The 21,635-nt window shown below is 39.4% G+C and overlaps 1 non-coding gene across 1 annotated transcript; it reads right to left on the bottom strand.

Moving 5' to 3' along the window:
• Positions 1–9,759: 9,759 nt before the first annotated feature.
• On the bottom strand, positions 9,760–9,863 carry LOC112804788 (small nucleolar RNA R71). The gene has a single exon (XR_003203404.1). It is a non-coding gene; the product is annotated as a small nucleolar RNA R71 (small nucleolar RNA).
• Positions 9,864–21,635: the final 11,772 nt, after the last annotated feature.

The raw sequence follows: 21,635 nt of genomic DNA on the forward strand, positions 1-21,635 counted from the left end.
TGTCAAGCTACTGACTTTAAAGAAGCGCTTGTTGGGAGGCAACCCAATGTTATATTGTATCTATTATCTTTTGTTATTTTATGTTTTTTGTAGGTTGATGATCATGAGAAGTCACAAAATCAATGAAAAAAACAAAAATAGAATGAAAAACAGGAAGAAAAACAGCACACCCTGGAGGAGAGCGTGCTGGCGTTTAAATGCCAGTGAGGCTAGCTGTTGGGTGTTTAACGCCCAGTCTGGCACCATTCTGGGCGTTTAACGCCAGAAAGGGGCACCAGACTGGCGTTAAACGCCAGAAAAGGGCAAGAAGCTGGCGTTAAACACCAGAAATGGGCACCAGCCCGGCGTTTAACGCCAGAATTGGCACAAAACGCAATTTTGCTTGCCATTTGGTGCAGGGATGACTTTTCCTTGACACTTCAGGATCTGTGGACCCCACAGGATCCCCACCTACCCTACCACACTCTCTCTCTTCTTCACCCATTCACCAATCACCTCAACACCTCTTCCCCAAAAACCCTTCACCTATCAAATCCCATCTTTCTCTTCACCACTCACATCCATCCTTCATAAAACCCCACTTACCTCACCATTCAAATTAAAACCACTTTCCCTCCCAAACCCACCCATATATGACCGAACCTTACCCTTCCCCCACTCCTATATAAACCCTCCTTCACTCCTTCATTTTCACACAACATACACACCACTTCTACCCCTTTTTGGCCGAACACAAAGCCATTCCCTTCTTCCTCATTTCTTCTTCTTCTACTCTCTTATTTCTTCTTTTGCTCGAGGACGAGCAAACCTTCTAAGTTTGGTGTGGTAAAAGCATTGCTTTTTGTTTTTTCATAACCATTTATGGCATCCAAGGCCGGAGAAACCTCTAGAAAGAGGAAAGGGAAGGCAAAAGCTTTTACCTCCGAGTCTTGGGAGATGGAGAGATTCATCTCAAGGATGCATCAAGACCACTTCTATGAAGTTGTGGCCTTGAAGAAGGTGATCCCCGAGATCCCTTTCAAACTCAAAAAGGGTCAACTTTGATCAAAGGTTGGACCAAGTCCTCATAAACATTTGTGAAGAGGGCGCTCAATGGAAGAGAAACTCAAGAAGGAAGCCGGTTCAACTGAGAAGGCATGACCTCAAGCCCATCACTAAGATAAGGATGGAGCAAGCATGAGGAAATTCCTCCTCATAAAATCCCTGAGATGCCTCAAGGGATGCACTTTCCTCCACAAAACTATTGGGAGCAAATCAACACCTCCCTAGGAGAATTGAGTCCAACATGGGACAACTAAGGGTGGAGCACCAAGAACATTCCATCCTCCTCCATGAGATAAGAGAAGATCAAAAGAACCATGAGAGAGGAACAACAGAGACAAGGAAGAGACATTGAGGAGCTCAAGCACTCCATAAGACCTTCAAGAGGAAGAACAAGGCGCCATCACTAAGGTGGACCCGTTCTTTAATTTTATTGTTCTTTATTTTTCTGTTTTTTGAAATTTTATGCTTATGTTTATCTATGTTTGTGTCTTGTGATCATTAGTGTCTTAGTGTCTATGCCTTAAAGTTATGAATGTCCTATGAATCCATCACCTTTCTTAAATGAAAACTGTTTTTATTACAAAAGAACAAGAAGTACAAGATTTCGAATTCATCTTTAAAACTAGCTTAATTATTTTGATGTGGTGACAATGCTTTTTGTTTTCTGAATGTATGCTTGAACAGTGCATATGTCTTTTGAATTTGTTGTTCATGAATGTTAAAATTGTTGGCTCTTGAAAGAATGATGAAAAAGGAGACATGTTACTGAGGATCTGAAAAATCATAAAAATGATTCTTGAAGCAAGAAAAAGCAGTGAATACAAAAAAAATCGAAAAAAAGAGAGAGAAAGAGAAAGAAAGAAAAGAAAAAAAGAGGGAGAAAGAAAAAAAAGAAAGAAATAAAGTTGTGATCCAAGGCAAAAAGAGTGTGCTTAAGAACCCTGGACACCTCTAATTGGGGACTCTAGCAAAGCTGAGTCACAATCTGAAAAGGTTCACCCAATTATGTGTCTGTGGCATGTATGTATCCGGTGGTAATACTGGAAGACAGAGTGCTTTGGGCCACGGCCAAGACTCAATAAGTAGCTGTGTTCAAGAATCATCATACTTGACTAGGAGAATCAATGACACTATCTGGATTCTGAGTTCCTAAAGAAGCCAATCATTCTGAATTTCAAAGGATAAAGTGAGAAGCCAAAACTGTTCAAAGGCAAAAAGCTACCCGCTCATCTAATTGGAGCTAAGTTTCATTGATAATTTGGAGTCTATAGTATATTCTCTTCTTTTTATCTTATTTGATTTTCAGTTGCTTGGGGACAAGCAACAATTTAAGTTTGGTGTTGTGATGAGCGGATAATTTGTACGCTTTTTGGCATTGTTTTTAGTATGTTTTTAGTATGATATAGTTAATTTTTAGTATATTTTTATTAGTTTTTAGTTAAAATTCACTTTTCTGGACTTTACTATGAGTTTGTGTGTTTTTCTGTGATTTCAGGTATTTTCTGGCTGAAATTGAGGGACCTGAGCAAAAATCTGATCCAGAGACTAAAAAGGACTGCAGATGTTGTTGGATTCTGACCTCCCTGCACTCGAAGCGGATTTTCTGGAGCTACAGAAGCCCAATTGGTGCGCTCTCAACGGCGTTGGAAAGTAGACATCCTGGACTTTCCAGCAATATATGATAGTCCATACTTTGCTGGCCCAAACCGGCGTTCAAAGTCACCCTCAGAATTCCCAGCGTTAAACACCAGAACTGGCACAAGAATGGGAGTTAAACGCCCAAACTGGCATAAAAGCTGGCGTTTAACTCCAAGAGGAGTCTCTACATGAAAATGCTTCATTGCTCAGCCCAAGCACACACCAAGTGGGCCCGAAAGTGGATTTTTATGTCATTTACTCATCTCTGTAAACCCTAGGCTACTAGTTCTCTATAAGTAGGACCTTTTACTATTGTATTTTCATCTTCTGATCTTCGGACATCTAGTTCTTAGATCATTGGGAGGCTGGCCTCACGGCCATGCCTAGACCTTGTTCTTATGTATTTTCAACGGTGGAGTTTCTACACACCATAGATTAAGGTGTGGAGCTCTGCTGTACCTCGAGTATTAATGCAATTACTATTGTTCTTCTATTCAATTCCGCTTGTTCTTGTTCTAAGATATCACTTGTTCTTCAACTTGATGAATGTGATGATCCGTGACACTCATCATCATTCTCACCTATGAACGTGTGACTGACAACCACCTCCGTTCTACCTTCGATTGGGTGAATATCTCTTGGATTCCTGATACACGATGCATGGTTGATCGCCTGACAACCGAGTGCTCGCCTGACAACCGAGCCAGCCATTCCGTGAGATCAGAGTCTTCGTGGTATAGGCTAGACCTGATGGCGGCATTCAAGAGAATCCGGAAGGTCTAACCTTGTCTGTGGTATTCTGAGTAGGATTCAATGACTGAATGACTGTGACGTGCTTCAAACTCCTGAGGGCGGGGCATTAGTGACAGACGCAAAAGAATCACTGGATTCTATTCCGGCCTGATCCAGAACCGACAGATGGATAGTCGTGCCGTGACAGGGTGCGTTGAACATTTCCACTGAGAGGATGGGAGGTAGCCACTAACAACGGTGAAACCCTTGCTTAAGCTTGCCATGGAAAGGAGTAGGAAGGATTGGATGAAGACAGTAGGAAAGCAGAGAGACGGAAGGGACAAGCATCTTCATACGCTTATCTGAAATTCCTACCAATGAATTACATAAGTATCTCTATCTTTATCTTTATGTTTTATTCGTTTATCACCATACCCATTTGAGTTTGCCTGACTGAGATTTACAAGGTGACCATAGCTTGCTTCATACCAACAATCTCTGTGGGATCGACCCTTACTCGCGTAAGGTTTATTACTTGGACGACCCAGTACACTTGCTGGTTAGTTGTGCGAAGTTGTAGTGATCACAATTTCGTCCACCAGTGATCAAGAGATCAAAAGTGATCCTAAGATAGTCTCAAAAATGATCAAAAGATATGAATACAATAGTAAAAAGTGCTATTTATACTAAACTAGTAAACTTGGTTTACAGAAAATGAGTAACTAAGTGTAGATAGTGCAGAAATCCACTTCCGGGGCCCACTTGGTGTGTGTTTGGGCTGAGCATTGAAGCTTTCACGTGCATAGGCTCTTCTTGGAGTTTAAACACCACTTTTGGTGCTAGTTTGGGCGTTTAACTCCAGCTTTGGTGCCAGTTCTGGCGTTTTACGCCAGAAAAGGGTCTCTAGTGGGTGTTTGGACGCCAGTTTGGGCCATCAAATCTCGGGAAAAATATAGACTATTATATATTGCTGGAAAGCCCAAGATGTCTACTTTCCAACCCAATTAAGAGTGCACCGGTTGGGCTTCTGTAGCTCAAGAAAATCCACTTCAAGTGCAGGGAGGTCAGAATCCAACAGCATCTTCAGTCCTTTCTCAGCCTCTGAATCAGATTTTTGCTCAGGTCCCTCAATTTCAGCCAGAAAATACCTGAAATCACAGAAAAACACACAAACTCATAGTAAAGTCCAGAAATGAGATTATTGCATAAAAACTAATAAAAATATACTAAAAAGTAACTAAAACATATTAAAAACTATGTAAAAACAATGTTAAAAAGCGTATAAATTATCCGCTCAACACAACACTAAACTTAAATTGTTGCTTGTCCCCAAGCAACTGAAAACAGAATAGGATAAAAAGAAGAGAATATAATATAAATCCCAAAGTATCAATGAAGCTTAGTTCAAATTAGATGAGCGGGGCTAGTAGCTTTTTGCTTCTGAACAGTTTTGGCATCTCACTTTATCCTTTGAAGTTCAGAATGATTGGCATCTATTAGGAACTCAGAATTTAGATAGTGTTATTGATTTTCCTAGTTAAGTACATTGATTCTTGAAAACAGCTACTTTATGAGCCTTGGCCGTGACCCTAAGCACTTTGTTTTCCAGTATTACCACCGGATACATAAATGCCACAGACACATAACTGGGTGAACCTTTTCAGATTGTGACTTAGCTTTGCTAAAGTCCCCAGTTAGAGGTGTCCAGAGTTCTTGAGCACACTCTTTTTGCTTTGGATCACAACTTTAACCACTCAGTCTCAAGCTTTTCACTTGGACCTTCATGCCACAAGCACATGGTTAGGGACAGCTTGATTTAGCCGCTTAGGCCAGAATTTTATTCCTTTGGGCCCTCCTATCCATTAATGCTCAAAGCCTTGGATCTTTTTACCCTTGCCTTTTGGTTTTAAGGGCTATTGACTTTTTCTGCTTGCTTTTTTCTTTTTATTTCTTTTTCTTTTTCGCCATTTATTTTTTTTCGCAAGCTTTGTTATTCACTACTTTTTCTTGCTTCAAGAATAAATTTCATGATTTTTCAGATTATCAATAACATTTTTCTTTGTTCATCATTCTTTCAAGATCCAACAAATTTAACATTCATAAACTTCACTATAAAAAATATGCACTGTTCAAGCATTCATTCAGAAAACAAAAAGTATTGCCACCACATCAAAATAATTAAACTAATTTCAAGATAAAATTTGAAATTCATGTACTTCTTGTTCTTTTGTAATTAGGAACATTTCTCATTTAAGAAAGGTGAAGAATTCATGGAATTATTCATAGCTTTAAGACACAGACACTAGACACTAATGATCATGTAATGAAGCTAAAACATAGACAAACATAAAGCATAAAAAATCTAAAAATAGAAAAACAAATAACAAGGAGATTAAAGTACGGGTCCACTGATGAGCGGATAATTTATACGCTTTTTAGCATTGTTTTTAGGTAGTTTTTAATATAATCTAGCTTCTTTTAGGGATGTTTTCATTAGTTTTTATGCTAAATTCACATTTCTGGACTTTACTATTAGTTTGTGCATTTTTCTGTGATTTCAGGTAATTTCTGGCTGAAATTGAGTGACCTGAGCAAAACTCTGATAAGGAGGCTGACAAAGGACTGTTGATGCTGTTAGAATCTAACCTCCCTACACTCGAAATAGATTTTCTGGAGCTACAGAACTCCAAATGGCACAATTTCAATGGTGTTAGAAAGTAGACATCCAGAGCTTTCCATCAATATATAATAGTTTATACTTTATTCGTAATTAGATGATGTAAACATGCGCTCAACGCCAGTTCCATGCTGCATTCTGGAGTCAAACGCCACAAACACATCACGAACCAGAGTTGAATGCCAAAAACACGTTACAACATGGCATTCAACTCCAAAATAAGCCTCTAAACGTGTAAAGCTCAAGCTCAGCCCAAGCACACACCAAGTGGGCCCCAGAAGTGGATTTATGCATCAATTACTTACTCTTGTAAACCCTAGTAGCTAGTCTAGTATAAATAGGACATTTTACTATTGTATTCAGTGTCTTTTGACCACGTTACATCTTTGGTCTCAGTTTTATTCTATTATTCATCTTAGGAGAATATTGATCACGTTTATGGGGGCTGGCCATTCAGCCATGCCTGAACCTTCATCACTTATGTATTTTCAACAGTGGAGTTTCTACACACCATAGATTAAGGGTGTGGAGCTCTGCTGTACCCCGAGTTTTAATGCAATTACTACTATCTTTTATTCAAATTCAATCTTATTTCTGTTCTAAGATACTACTCGTACTTCAACCTGATGGATGTGATGATCCGTGACACTCATCATCATCCGTCCATATGAACGCGTGCCTGACAACCACTTCCGTTAGCGAAAGCTAGAGTGTGTATCTCTTGGATTCTTGATGCACGATGCATGGTTGCCCTCGCCTAACAACCGAGCCTTCCATTCTATGAGATCAGAGTCTTCGTGGTATAAGCTAGAATTGATGGCAGCATTCATGAGAATCCAGAAAGTCTAAACCTTGTCTGTGGTATTCCGAGTAGGATTCCGGGATTGAATGACTGTGACGAGCTTCAAACTCGTGATTGTTGGGCATGATGACAAACACCAAAGAATCAAGGGATTCTATTCCGATATGATCGAGAATCGACAGATGATTAGCCGTGCCATGATAGAGCATTTGGACCTTTTTCACTGAGAGGATGGGATGTAGCCATTGACAATGGTGATGCCCTACATACAGCTTGCCATGGAAGGGAGTAAGAAGGATTGGATGAAGGCAGTAGGAAAGCAGAGATTCAAAAGGAGCACAACATCTTTATACGCCTATCTGAAATTCCCATCGATGATCTACATAAGTATTTTTATCTTTATTTTCTGTTTATTTACTATTATTATTCGAAAACTCTATCACCATTTATTATCCGCCTGACTAAGATTTACAAGATGACCATAGCTTGCTTCATACCAACAATCTCTGTGGGATCGACCCTTACTCACGTAAGGTTTATTACTTGGACGACCCAGTACACCTGCTGGTTAGTTGAGCGAAGTTGTGAAATTATGTTAGATCATGGTATTGAGCACCAAGCTTTTGGGGCCATTACCAGGGAATCAATTTCGAACAACAATTTAAGTATGAATCACAATTTCGTCCACCAAGTTTTTGGCGCCGTTGCTGGGAATTGTTCGAGTATGGATAACTGACGGTTCATCTTGTTGCTCAGATTAGGTAATTTTCTTTTTTTTTATTTTCTTTTCAAAAAGTTTTCTAAAATATTTTCAAAGATTTTCTCCCTCTATTTTTGAAAAATCCTTCAGAGTTTTTAAGAATGAATTCTAGAGCTTCAAAATGGTATGCTAAAACTTGGCTAGCCATCAAGCTTTAGACTAACTTGGTATGATTCCTGGGATTTTGACTGAGGACTTTGAATTCATTACCTCCTTTTTCCTATATGTTTTTCGAAAAATATAAAATAAAATCAAAAAAATAATAAAATTATAAAAATCAAAAATATTTTTGTGTTTCTTGTTTGAGTCTTGTGTCATGTTTTATGTTTGGTGTCAATTGCATATTCATATTGTTCTTGCAATTTTCGAAAATTCATGTGTTCATAGTGTTCTTCATGATCTTCAAGTTGTTCTTGGTAAGTCTTCTTGTTTGATCTTGATGTTTTCTTGCTTTGTGTCTTTTATTGTTTTTCAGGTGCATCTTTTCATTCATATTGTCTAAGCATTAAAGATTTCTAAGTTTGGTGTCTTGCATGTTTTCTTTGCATAAAAAAATTTTTCAAAAATATGTTCTTGATGTTCATCATAATCTTCAAAGTATTCTTGGTGTTCATCTTGACATTCATAGTGTTCTTGCATGCATCATGTGTTTTGATTCATAATTTTCATGTTGTGAGTCATTTTTTTAGGTTTTTCTCTCTCATAATTAAAAATTCAAACATAAAAAAATATCTTTTCCTTTTTCTCTCAAAATTTTGAAAATTTGGGTTGTCTTAGTCAAAGTTTCAAATCTTAAAAAAAATCTTATCTTTTTTTTCAAAACCTTTTCAAAAATCAAATCTTTTACTTTTATCTCATGAATTTCGAAAATTTAAAACTATTTTTCAAAATCTTTTTCTTAATTTTATTTCAAATTTTCAAAAATTATGCTAACAATTAATATGATTGATTCAAAAATTTAAAGTTTGTTACTTTCTTGTTAAGAAAGGTTCAATCTTTAAATTCTAGAATCTTATCTTTTAGTTTCTTGTTAGTAAATTAATCAATTTTAATTTTAATCATATCTTTTATCTTATCTTTTATATCATATCTTTTTCAAAAATTTGATTTTAAAATATCTTTTCTAACTTCTTGTCTTCTTATCTTTTCAAAATTAATTTTCAAATCTTTTTTCAACTAACTATTTGACTTTTTGTTTGTTTCTTATCTTTTTCAAAACCACCTAACAACTTTTCTTTCTCTAATTTTCGAAAATACCTCCCTCTTTTTCAAAAATTTTTTTTAATTAATTAATTATTTTAAATTTTAATTTTAATTTTATTTCTTATCTTAATTTTTGAAAATAATTAACTCCTTTTCAAAATTGTTTTCGAAAACTTCTCTCTCATCTTACTCTATTTATTCATTCATTTACTAACACTTTTCTTCATCTCAAATCACTGCCCCTATCCTCACCCTTGTGTTTGGATTCTCCTTTCTTTATTCCCTTTCTTCTTCTACTAACAATAAAGAACCTCTTTACTGTGACATAGAGGATTCCTCTTCTTTTTCTGTTCTCTTCTCCTTCATATGAGCAGGAACAAGGAAAAAGGCATTCTTGTAGAAGCTGATCCAGAACCTGAAAGGACTCTGAAGAGGAAACTAAGAGAAGCTAAATTACAACAATCCAGAGACAACCTTGCTGAAATTTTCGAACAAGAAAAGGAGATGGCAGCCGAACCCAACAACAATAATGCAAGGAGGATGCTTGGTGATTATACTACACCTACTTCCAAGTTTGATGGAAGAAACATATCAATTCCTGCCATTGGAGCAAACAATTTTGAGCTGAAACCTCAATTAGTTGCTCTAATGCAACAGAACTGCAAGTTTCATGGACTTCAATCAGAAGATCCCTACCAGTTCTTAACTGAGTTCTTGCAGATCTGTGAGACTGTTAAGACTAATGGAGTAGATCCTGAAGTCTACAGGCTCATGCTTTTCCCTTTTGCTGTAAGAGACAGAGCTAGAACATGGTTGGACTCTCAACCTAAAGATAGCCTGGACTCCTGGGATAAGCTGGTCACGGCCTTCTTGGCTAAGTTCTTTCCTCCTCAAAAGCTGAGCAAGCTTAGAGTGGATGTTCAGACCTTCAAACAAAAAGATGGTGAATCCCTCTATGAAGCTTGGGAAAGATATAAGCATATGACCAAAAGATGTCCTTCTGACATGTTTTTAGAATGGACCATGATAGATATATTCTATTATGGTCTATCTGAGTTCTCTAAGATGTCACTGGACCATTCTGCAGGTGGATCCATTCACCTAAAGAAAACGCATGCAGAAGCTCAAGAACTTATTGACATGGTTGCAAATAACCAGTTCATGTACACTTCTGATAGGAATTCTGTGAATAATGGGACACCTCAAAGGAAGGGAGTTCTTGAAATTGATGTTCTGAATGCCATATTGGCACAGAATAAAATGTTGACTCAGCAAATCAACATGATTTCTCAAAGTCTGAATGGATGGCTGGTGGACGAAATTGTGATCACTACAACTTCGCCAAACTAACCAGCAAGTGTACTGGGTCGTCCAAGTAATAAACCTTACGCGAGTAAGGGTCGATCCCACAGAGATTGTTGGTATGAAGCAAGCTATGGTCACCTTGTAAATCTTAGTCAGGCAGACTCAAATGGATATGAATGATGATATACGAATAAAACATAAAGATAAAGATAGAGATACTTATGTAATTCATTGGTAGGAATTTCAGATAAGCGTATGAAGATGCTTGTCCCTTCCGTCTCTCTGCTTTCCTACTGTCTTCATCCAATCCTTCCTACTCCTTTCCATGGCAAGCTTATGCAAGGGTTTCACCGTTGTCAGTGGCTACCTCCCATCCTCTCAGTGGAAATGTTCAACGCACCCTGTCACGGCACGGCTATCCATCTGTCGGTTCTCAATCAGGCCGGAATAGAATCCAGTGATTCTTTTGCGTCTGTCACTAACGCCCCGCCTTCAGGAGTTTGAAGCTCGTCACAGTCATTCAATCATTGAATCCTACTCAGAATACCACAGACAAGGTTAGACCTTCTGGATTCTCTTGAATTCCGCCATCAGTTCTAGCCTATACCACGAAGACTCTGATCTCACGGAATGGCTGGCTCGGTTGTCAGGCGATCAACCATGCGTCGTGTATCAAGAATCCAAGAGATATTCACCCAATCTAAGGTAGAACGGAGGTGGTTGTCAGGCACACGTTCATAGGTGAGAATGATGATGAGTGTCACGGATCATCACATTCATCAAGTTGAAGAACAAGTGATATATTGGAACAAGAACAAGCGGAATTGAATAGAAGAACAATAGTAATTGCATTAATACTCGAGGTACAGCAGAGCTCCACACCTTAATCTATGGTGTGTAGAAACTCCACCGTTGAAAATACATAAGAACAAGGTCTAGGCATGGCCGAATGGCCAGCCTCCCAAAGAGGGTTCAATCATAAAAACATGATCAAAAGCTCCAAATACAATAGTAAAAGGTCCTATATATAGAGAACTAGTAGCCTAGGGTGTACAGAGATGAGTAAATGACATAAAAATCCACTTTCGGGCCCACTTGGTGTGTGCTTGGGCTGAGCATTGAAGCATTTTCGTGTAGAGACTCTTCTTGGAGTTAAACGCCAGCTTTTATGCCAGTTTGGGCGTTTAACTCCAATTCTTGTGCCAGTTCCGGCGTTTAACGCTGGGAATTCTGAGGGTGACTTTGAACGCCGGTTTGAACCATCAAATCTTGAGCAAAGTATGGACTATCATATATTGCTGAAAAGCCCAAGATGTCTACTTTCCAATGCCGTTGAGAGCACGCCAATTGGGCTTCTGTAGCTCCAGAAAATTCGCTTCGAGTGCAGGGAGGTCAGAATCCAACAGCATCTGCAGTCCTTTTTAGTCTCTGAATCAGATTTTTGCTCAGGTCCCTCAATTTCAGCCAGAAAATACCTGAAATCACAAAAAAACACACAAACGCATAGTAAAGTCCAGAAAAGTGAATTTTAACTAAAAACTAATAAAAATATACTAAAAACTAACTAGATCATACTAAAAACATACTAAAAACAATGCCAAAAAGCGTACAAATTATCCGCTCATCAATGGCAACATGCATCCAACAGTACTAAAGAGGCATCTTCTGAAGAAGAAGCTTATGATCCTGAGAACCCTGCAATAGCAGAGGTAAATTATATGGGTGACCCTTATGGAAACACCTATAATTCATCATGGAGAAATCATCCAAATTTCTCGTGGAAGGATCAACAAAAGCCTTAACAAGGCTTTAATAATGGTGGAAGAAATAGGCTCAGCAATATCAAGCCTTATCCATCATCTTCTCAGTAACAGACAGAGATTTCTAAACAGAGCACCTCTAACTTAGCAAACTTAGTCTCTGATCTGTCTAAGGCCACTTTAAGTTTCATGAGTGAAACAAGGTCCTCCATTAGAAATCTGGAGGCACAAGTGGGCCAGCTGAGTAAGAAAATCACTATAACTCCTCCTAGTACTCTCCCAAGCAATATTGAAGAGAATCCAAAAAGAGAGTGCAAGGCCATTGATATAATCAATATGGCCGAACTTAGAGAGGAAGGAGAGGACGTGAATCCCAATGAGGAAGACCTCATGGGACGTCTCTCAAGCAAGAAGGAGTTCCCTATTGAGGACCCAAGGGAATCTGAGGCTCATACAGAGACCATAGAGATCCCATTAAACCTCCTTCTGCCATTCATGAGCTCTGAAGACTATTCTTCCTCTGAGGAGGATGAAGATGTAACTAGAGAGCAAATTGCTCAATATTTAGGAGCTATCATGAAGCTGAATGCCAAGTTATTTGGTAATGAGACTTGGGAAGGTGAACCTCCCTTGCTCATTAGTGAACTAGATACATGGGTTCAGCAAACTTTACCTCAAAAGAGACAAGATTCTGGCAAATTCGTAATATCCTGCACCATAGGCACCATGATCTTTGAAAAAGCTCTGTGTGACCTGGGGTCAGGTATAAATCTTATGCCACTCTCTGTAATGGAGAAGTTGGGAATTATTGAGGTACAACCTGCCATGTTCTCATTACAAATGGCAAACAAGTCAGCAAGACAAGCTTATGGATTAGTAGAGGACGTATTAGTGAAGGTTAAAGGCCTTTACATCCCTGCTGATTTCATAATCTTAGACACTAGGAAGAAGGAGGATGAATGCATCATTCTTGGAAGACCCTTTCTAGCCACAGCAGGAGCTGTGATTGATGTTGACAAAGGAGAACTAGTCCTTTAATTAATTGGGGACTACCTTGTGTTTAAAGCTCAAGGATCCTCCTCTACAACCATGGAGAGGAAGCATGAAAAGCTTCTCTCAGTACAGAGTCAAACAAAGCCCCCACAATAAAGCTCTAAGTTTGGTGTTAGGAGGCCACAGCCAAACTCTAGGTTTGGTGTTGAATCCCCATATCCAAACTCTAAGTTTGGTGTTGGGAGTCTACAACATTGACCTGATCACCTGTGAGGCTCCATGAGAGCCCACTATCAAGCTAGTGACATTAAAGAAGCGCTTATTGGGAGGCAACCCAATTTTTATTCATCCAATTTTATTTTATTTTCATTGTTCCTTAATGTTTTATTAGGTTCATGATCATGTGGAGTCACGAAAAAAATACAAAAATTAAAAATAGAATTAAAAACAGCAGAAGAAAAATCACACCCTGGAGGAAGGACTTACTGGCGTTCAAACGCCAGTAAAGAGCATCTGGCTGGCGTTCAACGCCAGAACAGAGCATGAATCTGGCGTTGAACGCCAGAAACAAGCAGCATCCTGGTGTTTGAACGCCAGGAATATTCCCTGAGGAGAGCTGGCGCTGAACGCCATAAACAAGCATGGAACTGGCGTTCAATGCCAGAAACATGCTACAATTGGGCGTTGAACGCCCAACATAAGCATCACTTCGGTGTTTAAATGCCAGAATTGTATGCAAAGGCATTTTACGTGCCTAATTGGTGCAGGGATGTAAAACCCTTGACACCTCAGGATCTGTGGACCCCACAAGATCCCCACCTACCTCAACTCACCTTCTCTCCTCTTCTTCACATTCATCATCTCTTCTCCATAAACACTCTTCTCCAGAAACCCTTCACCAATCACCTCAATCTCTCTTTCCAATTACCCTCCTTCACCACTCACATCCTTCCACTCTTCCCCATAAACCCCACCTACCTTCAAAATTGAAAATCACTTTCCCACCCAACCCACCCAATATGGCCGAACCTTAACCCCTCTCCCTCCACTATAAATACCCCTCCATTCTTCTTCATTTTCACACAACACAACCCCCTCTTCTATACCTTGGCCGAATACACCTCCCCCACTCTCCTCCATATTTTCTCTTCTTCTTTTTCTTTTCTTTCTTCTCTTACTCGAGGGCGAGCAAAATTCTAAGTTTGGTGTGGTAAAAGCATAGCTTTTTATTTTTCCATAACCATTAATGGCACCTAAGGCCAGAGAAACCTCTAGAAAAGGGAAAGGGAAGACAAAAGCTTCCACCTCCGAGTCATGGGAGATAGAGAGATTCATCTCTAAAGCCCATCAAAGACCACTTCTATGATGTTGTGGCCAAGAAGAAGGTGATCCCTGAGGTCCCTTTTATGCTCAAGAAAAATGAGTATCCGAAGATCCGACATGAGATCCAAAGAAGAGGTTGGAAAGTTCTGACCAACCCCATTCAACAAGTCGGAATCTTAATGGTTCAAGAGTTCTATGCCAATGCATGGATCACTAGGAACCATGATCAAAGTATGATCCCGGACCCAAAGAATTATCTTACAATGGTTCGGGGGAAATACTTAGATTTCAGTTCGAAAAATGTGAGGTTGGCATTCAACTTGCCTACAATGCAAGAAGATGCATGCCCCTACACTAGAAGGGTCAACTTTAATCAAAGGTTGGACCAAGTCCTTATGGACATATGTGTGGAAGGAGCTCAATGGAAAAGAGACAACAAAGGCAAGCCGGTTCAATTAAGAAGACTGGAACTCAAGCCTGTGGCTAGAGGATAGTTAGAATTATTGTGGATCTGAAGTTACTGTGGATCGGGCCATCATGATTCATAGCATCATGATTGGAGAGGAAGTAGAAGTTCATGAAGTCATCTCCCTTGAATTCTACAAAATAGCTAAAAAGCCCTCTACCTTGGCAAGCTAGCTTTTCCTAATCTTATTTTCCATCTATGTTACTCAGCTGGAGTTATCATAGAACGAGACATCCCCATTGAGGAGGACAAGCCCATCACTAAGAAAAGGATGGAGCAAACAAGAGAGCCCACTCATGGAACCCAAGAGACGCATGAGGAAGCTCATCACCAAGAAATCCCGGAGATGCCTCAAGGGATGCACTTTCCTCCCAACAACTATTGGGAACAACTCAACACTTCTCTAGAAGATTTGAGTTACAATATGGATCAATTAAGGGTGGAACATCAAGAGCACTCTATCATTCTCCATGAAATTAGAGAAGATCAAAGAGCAATGAGGGAGGAGCAACAAAGGCAAGGAAGAGACATAGAAGAACTCAAGAACATCATTGGTTCTTCAAGGAGAAAGTGACACCATCACTAAGGTGGACTCATTCCTTGTTCTTATTTTTTTCTGTTTTTTGTTTTCTATGCTATATGTGTGTTCATGTTTTGTGTCTCTACCGCATGATCATTAGTATTGAGTAACTATGTCTTAAGGCTATGAATAATTCCATAAATCCTGCACCTCTCTTAAATGAAAAATGTTTCTAATTCAAAAGAACAAGAAGTACATGAATTTCAAAATTATCCTTGAATTTAGTTTAATTATATTGATGTGGTGACAATACTTTTTGTTTTCTGAATGAATGCTTGAACAGTGCATAATTTTGATCTTGTTGTTTATGAATGTTAAAATTGTTGGCTCTTGAAAGAATGATGAACAAAGAGAATGTTATTGACAATCTGAAAAATCATGAAAATTGATTCTTGAAGCAAGAAAAAGCAGTGAAAAAGCAAAAGCTTGCGAAAAAATTTTATGGCGAAGAAAAAAAATTAGAAAGAAAAAGAAAAAGCAAGCAGAAAAAGCCAGTAGCCCTTAAAACCAAAAGGCAAGGGTAAAAAGGATCCAAGGCTTTGAGCATCAATGGATAGGAGGGCCCAAGGAAATAAAATCCAGGCCTAAGCGGCTAAATAAAGCTGTCCCTAACCATGTGCTTGTGGCATGCAGGTCCAAGTGAAAAGCTTGACACTGAGTGGTTAAAGTCGTGATCCACATCAAAAAGAGTGTGCTTAAGAGCTCTGGACACCTCTAACTGGGGACTTTAGCAAAGCTGAGTCACAATTTGAAAAGGTTCACCCAGTCATGTGTCTGTGGCATTTATGTATCCGGTGGTAATATTGGAAAACAAAGTGCTTAGGGCCACGGCGAAGACTCATAAAAGTAGCTGTGTTCAAGAATCAACAAACTTAACTAGGAGAATCAATAACACTATCTGAAATTCTAAGTTGCTAGAGATGCCAATCATTCTAAACTTCAAAGGAGAAAGTGAGATGCCAAAACTGTTCAGAAGTAAAAAGCTACAAGTCCCGCTCATCTAATTAGAACTAATATTCATTGATAATTTGGGATTTATAGTATATTCTCTTCTTTTTATCCTAATTGATTTCAGTTGCTTGGGGACAAGCAACAATTTACGTTTGGTGTTGTGATGAGTGGATAATTTATACGCTTTTTGGCATTGTTTTTAGGTAGTTTTTAGTATAATCTAGCTACTTTTAGGGATGTTTTCATTAGTTTTTATGCTAAATTCACATTTCTGGACTTTACTATGAGTTTGTGTGTTTTTCTATGATTTCAGGTAATTTCTGGCTGAAATTGAGGGACCTGAGCAAAACTCTGATAAGGAGGCTGACAAAGGACTACTGATGCTGTTGGAATCTGACCTCCCTGCACTTGAAATGGATTTTCTGGAGCTACTGAACTCCAAATGGTGCGCTCTCAACGGCGTTGGAAAGTAGACATCTAGAGCTTTCCAGCATTATATAACAGTTCATACTTTATTCGTGATTAGATGACGTAAACTGGTGCTCAACGCCAGTTCCATGCTGTATTCTGGAGTCAAACGCCAAAAACACGTCACGAACCAGAGTTGAACGCCAAAAATACGTTACAACTTGGAATTCAACTCCAAAAGAAGCCTCTGCACGTGTAAAGCTCAAGCTCAGCCCAAGCACACACCAAGTGGACCCCGGAAGGGTATTTCTGCATCAATTACTTACTCTTGTAAACCCTAGTAGCTAGTCTAGTATAAATAGGACATTTTACTATTGTATTCAGTGTCTTTTGACCACATTACATCTTTGGTCTCAGTTTTATTCTATTATTCATCTTAGGAGACTATTGATCACGTTTATGGGAGCTGGCCATTCGGCCATGCCTGAACCTTCATCACTTATGTATTTTCAATGGTGGAGTTTCTACACACCATAGATTAAGGGTGTGGAGCTCTGCTGTACCTTGAGTTTTAATGCAATTACTACTATCTTTTATTCAAATTCAATCTTATTTCTGTTCTAAGATACTACTCGTACTTCAACCTGATGGATGTGATGATCCGTGACACTCATCATCATCCGTCCCTATGAACGCGTGCCTGACAACCACTTCCGTTCTACAAGCGAAGGCTAGAGTGTGTATCTCTTGGATTCCTGATGCACAACGCATGATTGCCCTCACCTGACAACCGAGCCTTCTATTTTGTGAGATCAGAGTCTTCATGGTATAAGCTAGAATTGATGGCGGCATTCATGAGAATCCGGAAAGTCTAAACCTTGTATGTGGTATTCCGAGTAGGATTCCGGGATTGAATGACTGTGACGAGCTTCAAACTCATGATTGTTGGGCGTGATGAGAAACACAAAAGAATCAGGGGATTTTATTCCAACAAGATCAAGAACCGACAGATGATTAGCCGTGCTGTGATAGAGCATTTGGACCTTTTTCTCTGAGAGGATGGGATATAGCCATTGACAACGGTGATGCCTTACATACAGCTTGCCATGGAAAAGAGTAAGAAGGATTAGATGAAGGCAGTAGGAAAGAGATTCAGAAGGAACACAGCATCTTCATACGCCTATCTGAAATTCCCATCGATGATTTACATAAGTATTTTATCTTTATTTTCTATTTATTTACTATTATTATTCGAAAACTCTATCACCATTTATTATCCGCCTGACTGAGATTTACAAGATGACCACAGCTTGCTTCATACCAACAATCTCTGTGGGATCGACCCTTACTCACGTAAGGTTTATTACTTGGACGACCCAGTACACTTGCTGATTAGTTGAGCGAAGTTGTGAAATTATGTTAGATCATGGTATTGAGCACCAAGCTTTTGGGGCCATTACCAGGGAATCAATTTTGAACAACAATTTAAGTATGAATCACAATTTCGTCCACCATCCACCTTAGTGATGGCGGCTAGTTCTTTCTTTTGAAGATCTTATGGAGTGCTTGTGCTCCTCAATGTCTCTTCCTTGCCTTTGTTGCTCCTCCCTCATGGCTCTTTGCTCCATCCTTAGTTGCTCCATATTGGAACTCAAATCTCCTAAGGAGGTGTTGAGTCACTCCCAATAGTTGTGTGGAGGAAAATACATCCCTTGAGGTATCTTAAGGATTTCTTGATGAAGGACTTCCTCATGCGCTTGTTGAGGTCCATGAGTGGGTTCTCTTATTTGCTCCATCCTCTTTTTAGTGATGGGGTTGTCCTCTTCAATGAGGATATCTTCCTCTATGACAATTCCAGCTAAATTGTATAGGTGACAGATGAGATGAGGGAAGGCTAACCTTGCTAAAGTGGAAGGTTTGTTAGCAACCTTGTATAGTTCTAGAGGTATAATCTCAAGAACTTCTACTTCCTCTCCAATCATGATACTATGGATCATGATAGCCCAATCCAGAATTACTTCAGACCGGTTGCTAGTAGGAATGATAGAGCGTTGGATGAACTCCAACCATCCTCTAGCTACAGGCTTAAGGTCAAGCCTTCTTAGTTGAACCGGCTTGCCTTCAGAGTCTCTCTTCCATTGAGCTCCTTCTACACATATGTCCATGAGGACTTGGTCCAACCTTTGATCAAAGGTTGACCCTTCTAGTATAAGGGCGTGCATCTCCTTGCATCATTGGCAAGTTGAATGCCAACTTACATTTTCCGGATTGAAATCTAAGTATTTTCCCTGAACCATTGTGACTTTGGGTTCGGGTTTATACTTTGATCATGATTCTTTGTTATCCATGCATTAGCATAGAACTCTTGAACCATTAAGATTTTGACTTATTGAATAGGATTGGTAAGAGCTTCCCATCCTCTTCTCCTAATCTCATGTCGGATCTCCAGATATTTGCTCCTTTTGAGCTTGAAGGGGACCTCGGGGATCACCTTCTTCTTGGCCACAACTTTATAGAAGTGGTCTTGATGGACCTTTGAGATGAACATCTCCATCTCCCATGACTCGGAGGTGGAAGCAACTGCCTTCCCTTTTCCTCTTCCTAGAGGTTTCTCCGGCCTTAGGTACCATTAATGGTTTTGGAAAAATAAAAAGCAACGCTTTTTCCCACACCAAACTTAAAAGGTTTGCTCATCCTTGAGCAAAGGAAGAAAGAAAGGAGGGGAAGAAGAAGAAATAGAGGAGATGGATGTGTGTAGGAATTCGGCCAAGGGGGTGAAGTGTTAGAGATGTGTGAAATGGAAGGTGGTAAGGAGGGTTATTTATAGGGTAAGGGAGAAAGAGTAACCGTGTGGAGAATGAGTGGGTTTGGGAGGAAAATGGTTTGAATTTAAATGGTGAGGTAGGTGGGTGTTGGGGAATAGTGTTATGGAAAGGTGTGAAGAAGAGGGAGAGTGAGGTGGGGTAAGTGGGAATCCTGTGGGGTCCACAAATCCTGAGGTGTCAAGAGTTTTTCATCCCTACACCTTTCTGGCATTAAACGCCCTCTATGTGCCATTCCTGGCATTTAAACGCCAGGCTGATACCATTTTCTGGTGTTTAAATGCTAGTCTGCCTGCCCTTTTCTGGCATTTAAACGCCAGTCTGCCTGCCAGTTCTGGCGTTTAAATGCCCAGAATAGTGCCAGGATGGGCATTTAAACAACCATTTTTCTACCTTTACTGGTGTTTAAACGCCAGTTTGCCTGCCAGTTCTGGCGTTTAATGCCCATAATGGTGCCAGGCTGGGCGTTAAACGCCCATTATGGTATCCTTACTGGTGTTTAAACGCCAATAAGCTCTTCCTCCAGGGTGTGCTATTTTTTATGCTGTTTTTATTTTGCTTTAATTTTTGCAGTTATTTTTGTGACTCCACATGATCATCATCCTAAAGAAAACATAAAATAACAATGGAAAACAAAATGAAAGAGTAATTAATATAGATAAATAAAATTGGGTTGCCTCCCAATAAGTGCTTCTTTAATATCAATAGCTTGATAGGAAGCTCTTACAGAGCTTAACAAATGCTCAGAGCATGACTATGGCCTCCCAACACCAAACTTAGAGATTGAATGTCGGGGCTTTGCTTGACTCTACATGGAGAGAATTGAATGAAGCTTTTTATGATTCTTCCCCATGTTTACAGAAAAAGATCCTTCTGCCTTAAACACAAGGTAGTCTTCATTCATATGAAGGACTAGCTCTCCTCTGTCTACATCAATCACAACCTTTGCTGTGGCTAGGAAGGGTTGAAGAACTGAAGATTGATGGTTTAGAAGTTATAGTAAACTCTCGTTGTAAGTATAGTTACTAAACCAAGCAATCAACCTTTCTTACAAATGTTTTGGTTGTCACAAGTAACAAACCCTTTTATTATTGATAACCAAGTATTCAAACCTCGGGTCGTCTTCTCAAGGAATTGCAGGGAGGTATGTTCTTATTATTGGTTATGAGTTTTGTAAATTGGGGTTTTGAAAGTGGGGAACAAGTAAATTAAAGGACAAATAAAATAAATAATTAACTAAAAATAAACTCTTGGCAAGGTATGAAAATTCGAAAGTCCTATCCCAGTTACTCCTATGAGAATGGAAGTTAATCCCACTTAGTTAACCTTTGCGTAAGTGGTGCACGAAATTGTGATCATCAATGGCGCCATCAACATGGTATGCTCAATTGCAATCTCAACTCTTTATCACAACTTCGCACAACTAACCAGCAAGTGCACTGGGTCGTCCAAGTAATAAACCTTACACGAGTAAGGGTCGATCCCACGGAGATTGTTGGTATGAAGCAAGCTATGGTCATCTTGTAAATCTCAGTCAGGCAGATTCAAATGGTTATAGATGATTTATGAATAAAGCATAAAATAAAGATAGAGATACTTATGTAATTCATTGGTGAGAATTTCAGATAAGCGTATAGAGATGCTTTGTCCCTTCCGTCTCTCTGCTTTCCTACTGTCTTCATCCAATCCTTCTTACTCCTTTCCATGGCAAGCTGTATGTTGGGCATCACCGTTGTCAATGGCTACAGTCTCATCCTCTCAGTGAAAATGTTCAACGCGCTCTGTCACAGCACGACTATTCAGCTGTCGGTTCTCGATCATGTCAGAATAGAATCCAGTGATTCTTTTGCGTCTGTCACTAACGCCCCACAATCGCGAGTTTGAAGCTCGTCAGTCATTCAATCCTTGAATCCTACCCAGAATACCACAGACAAGGTTTAGACCTTCTGGATTCTCAAGAATGCCGCCATCAATTCTAGCTTATATCACGAAGATTCTAATTAAGGAATCCAAGAGATATCCACTCAATCTAAGGTAGAACAGAGGTGGTTGTCAGCACACGTTGATAGGTGAGAATGATGATGAGTGTCACGGATCATCACATTCATCAAGTTGAGGAACAAGTGATATCTTAGAACAAGAATAAGCTGAATTGAGTTGAAGAACAATAG

Source organism: Arachis hypogaea, chromosome 5 (genome assembly GCF_003086295.3).
Source record: "Arachis hypogaea cultivar Tifrunner chromosome 5, arahy.Tifrunner.gnm2.J5K5, whole genome shotgun sequence".
Lineage (NCBI taxonomy): Eukaryota > Viridiplantae > Streptophyta > Magnoliopsida > Fabales > Fabaceae > Arachis > Arachis hypogaea.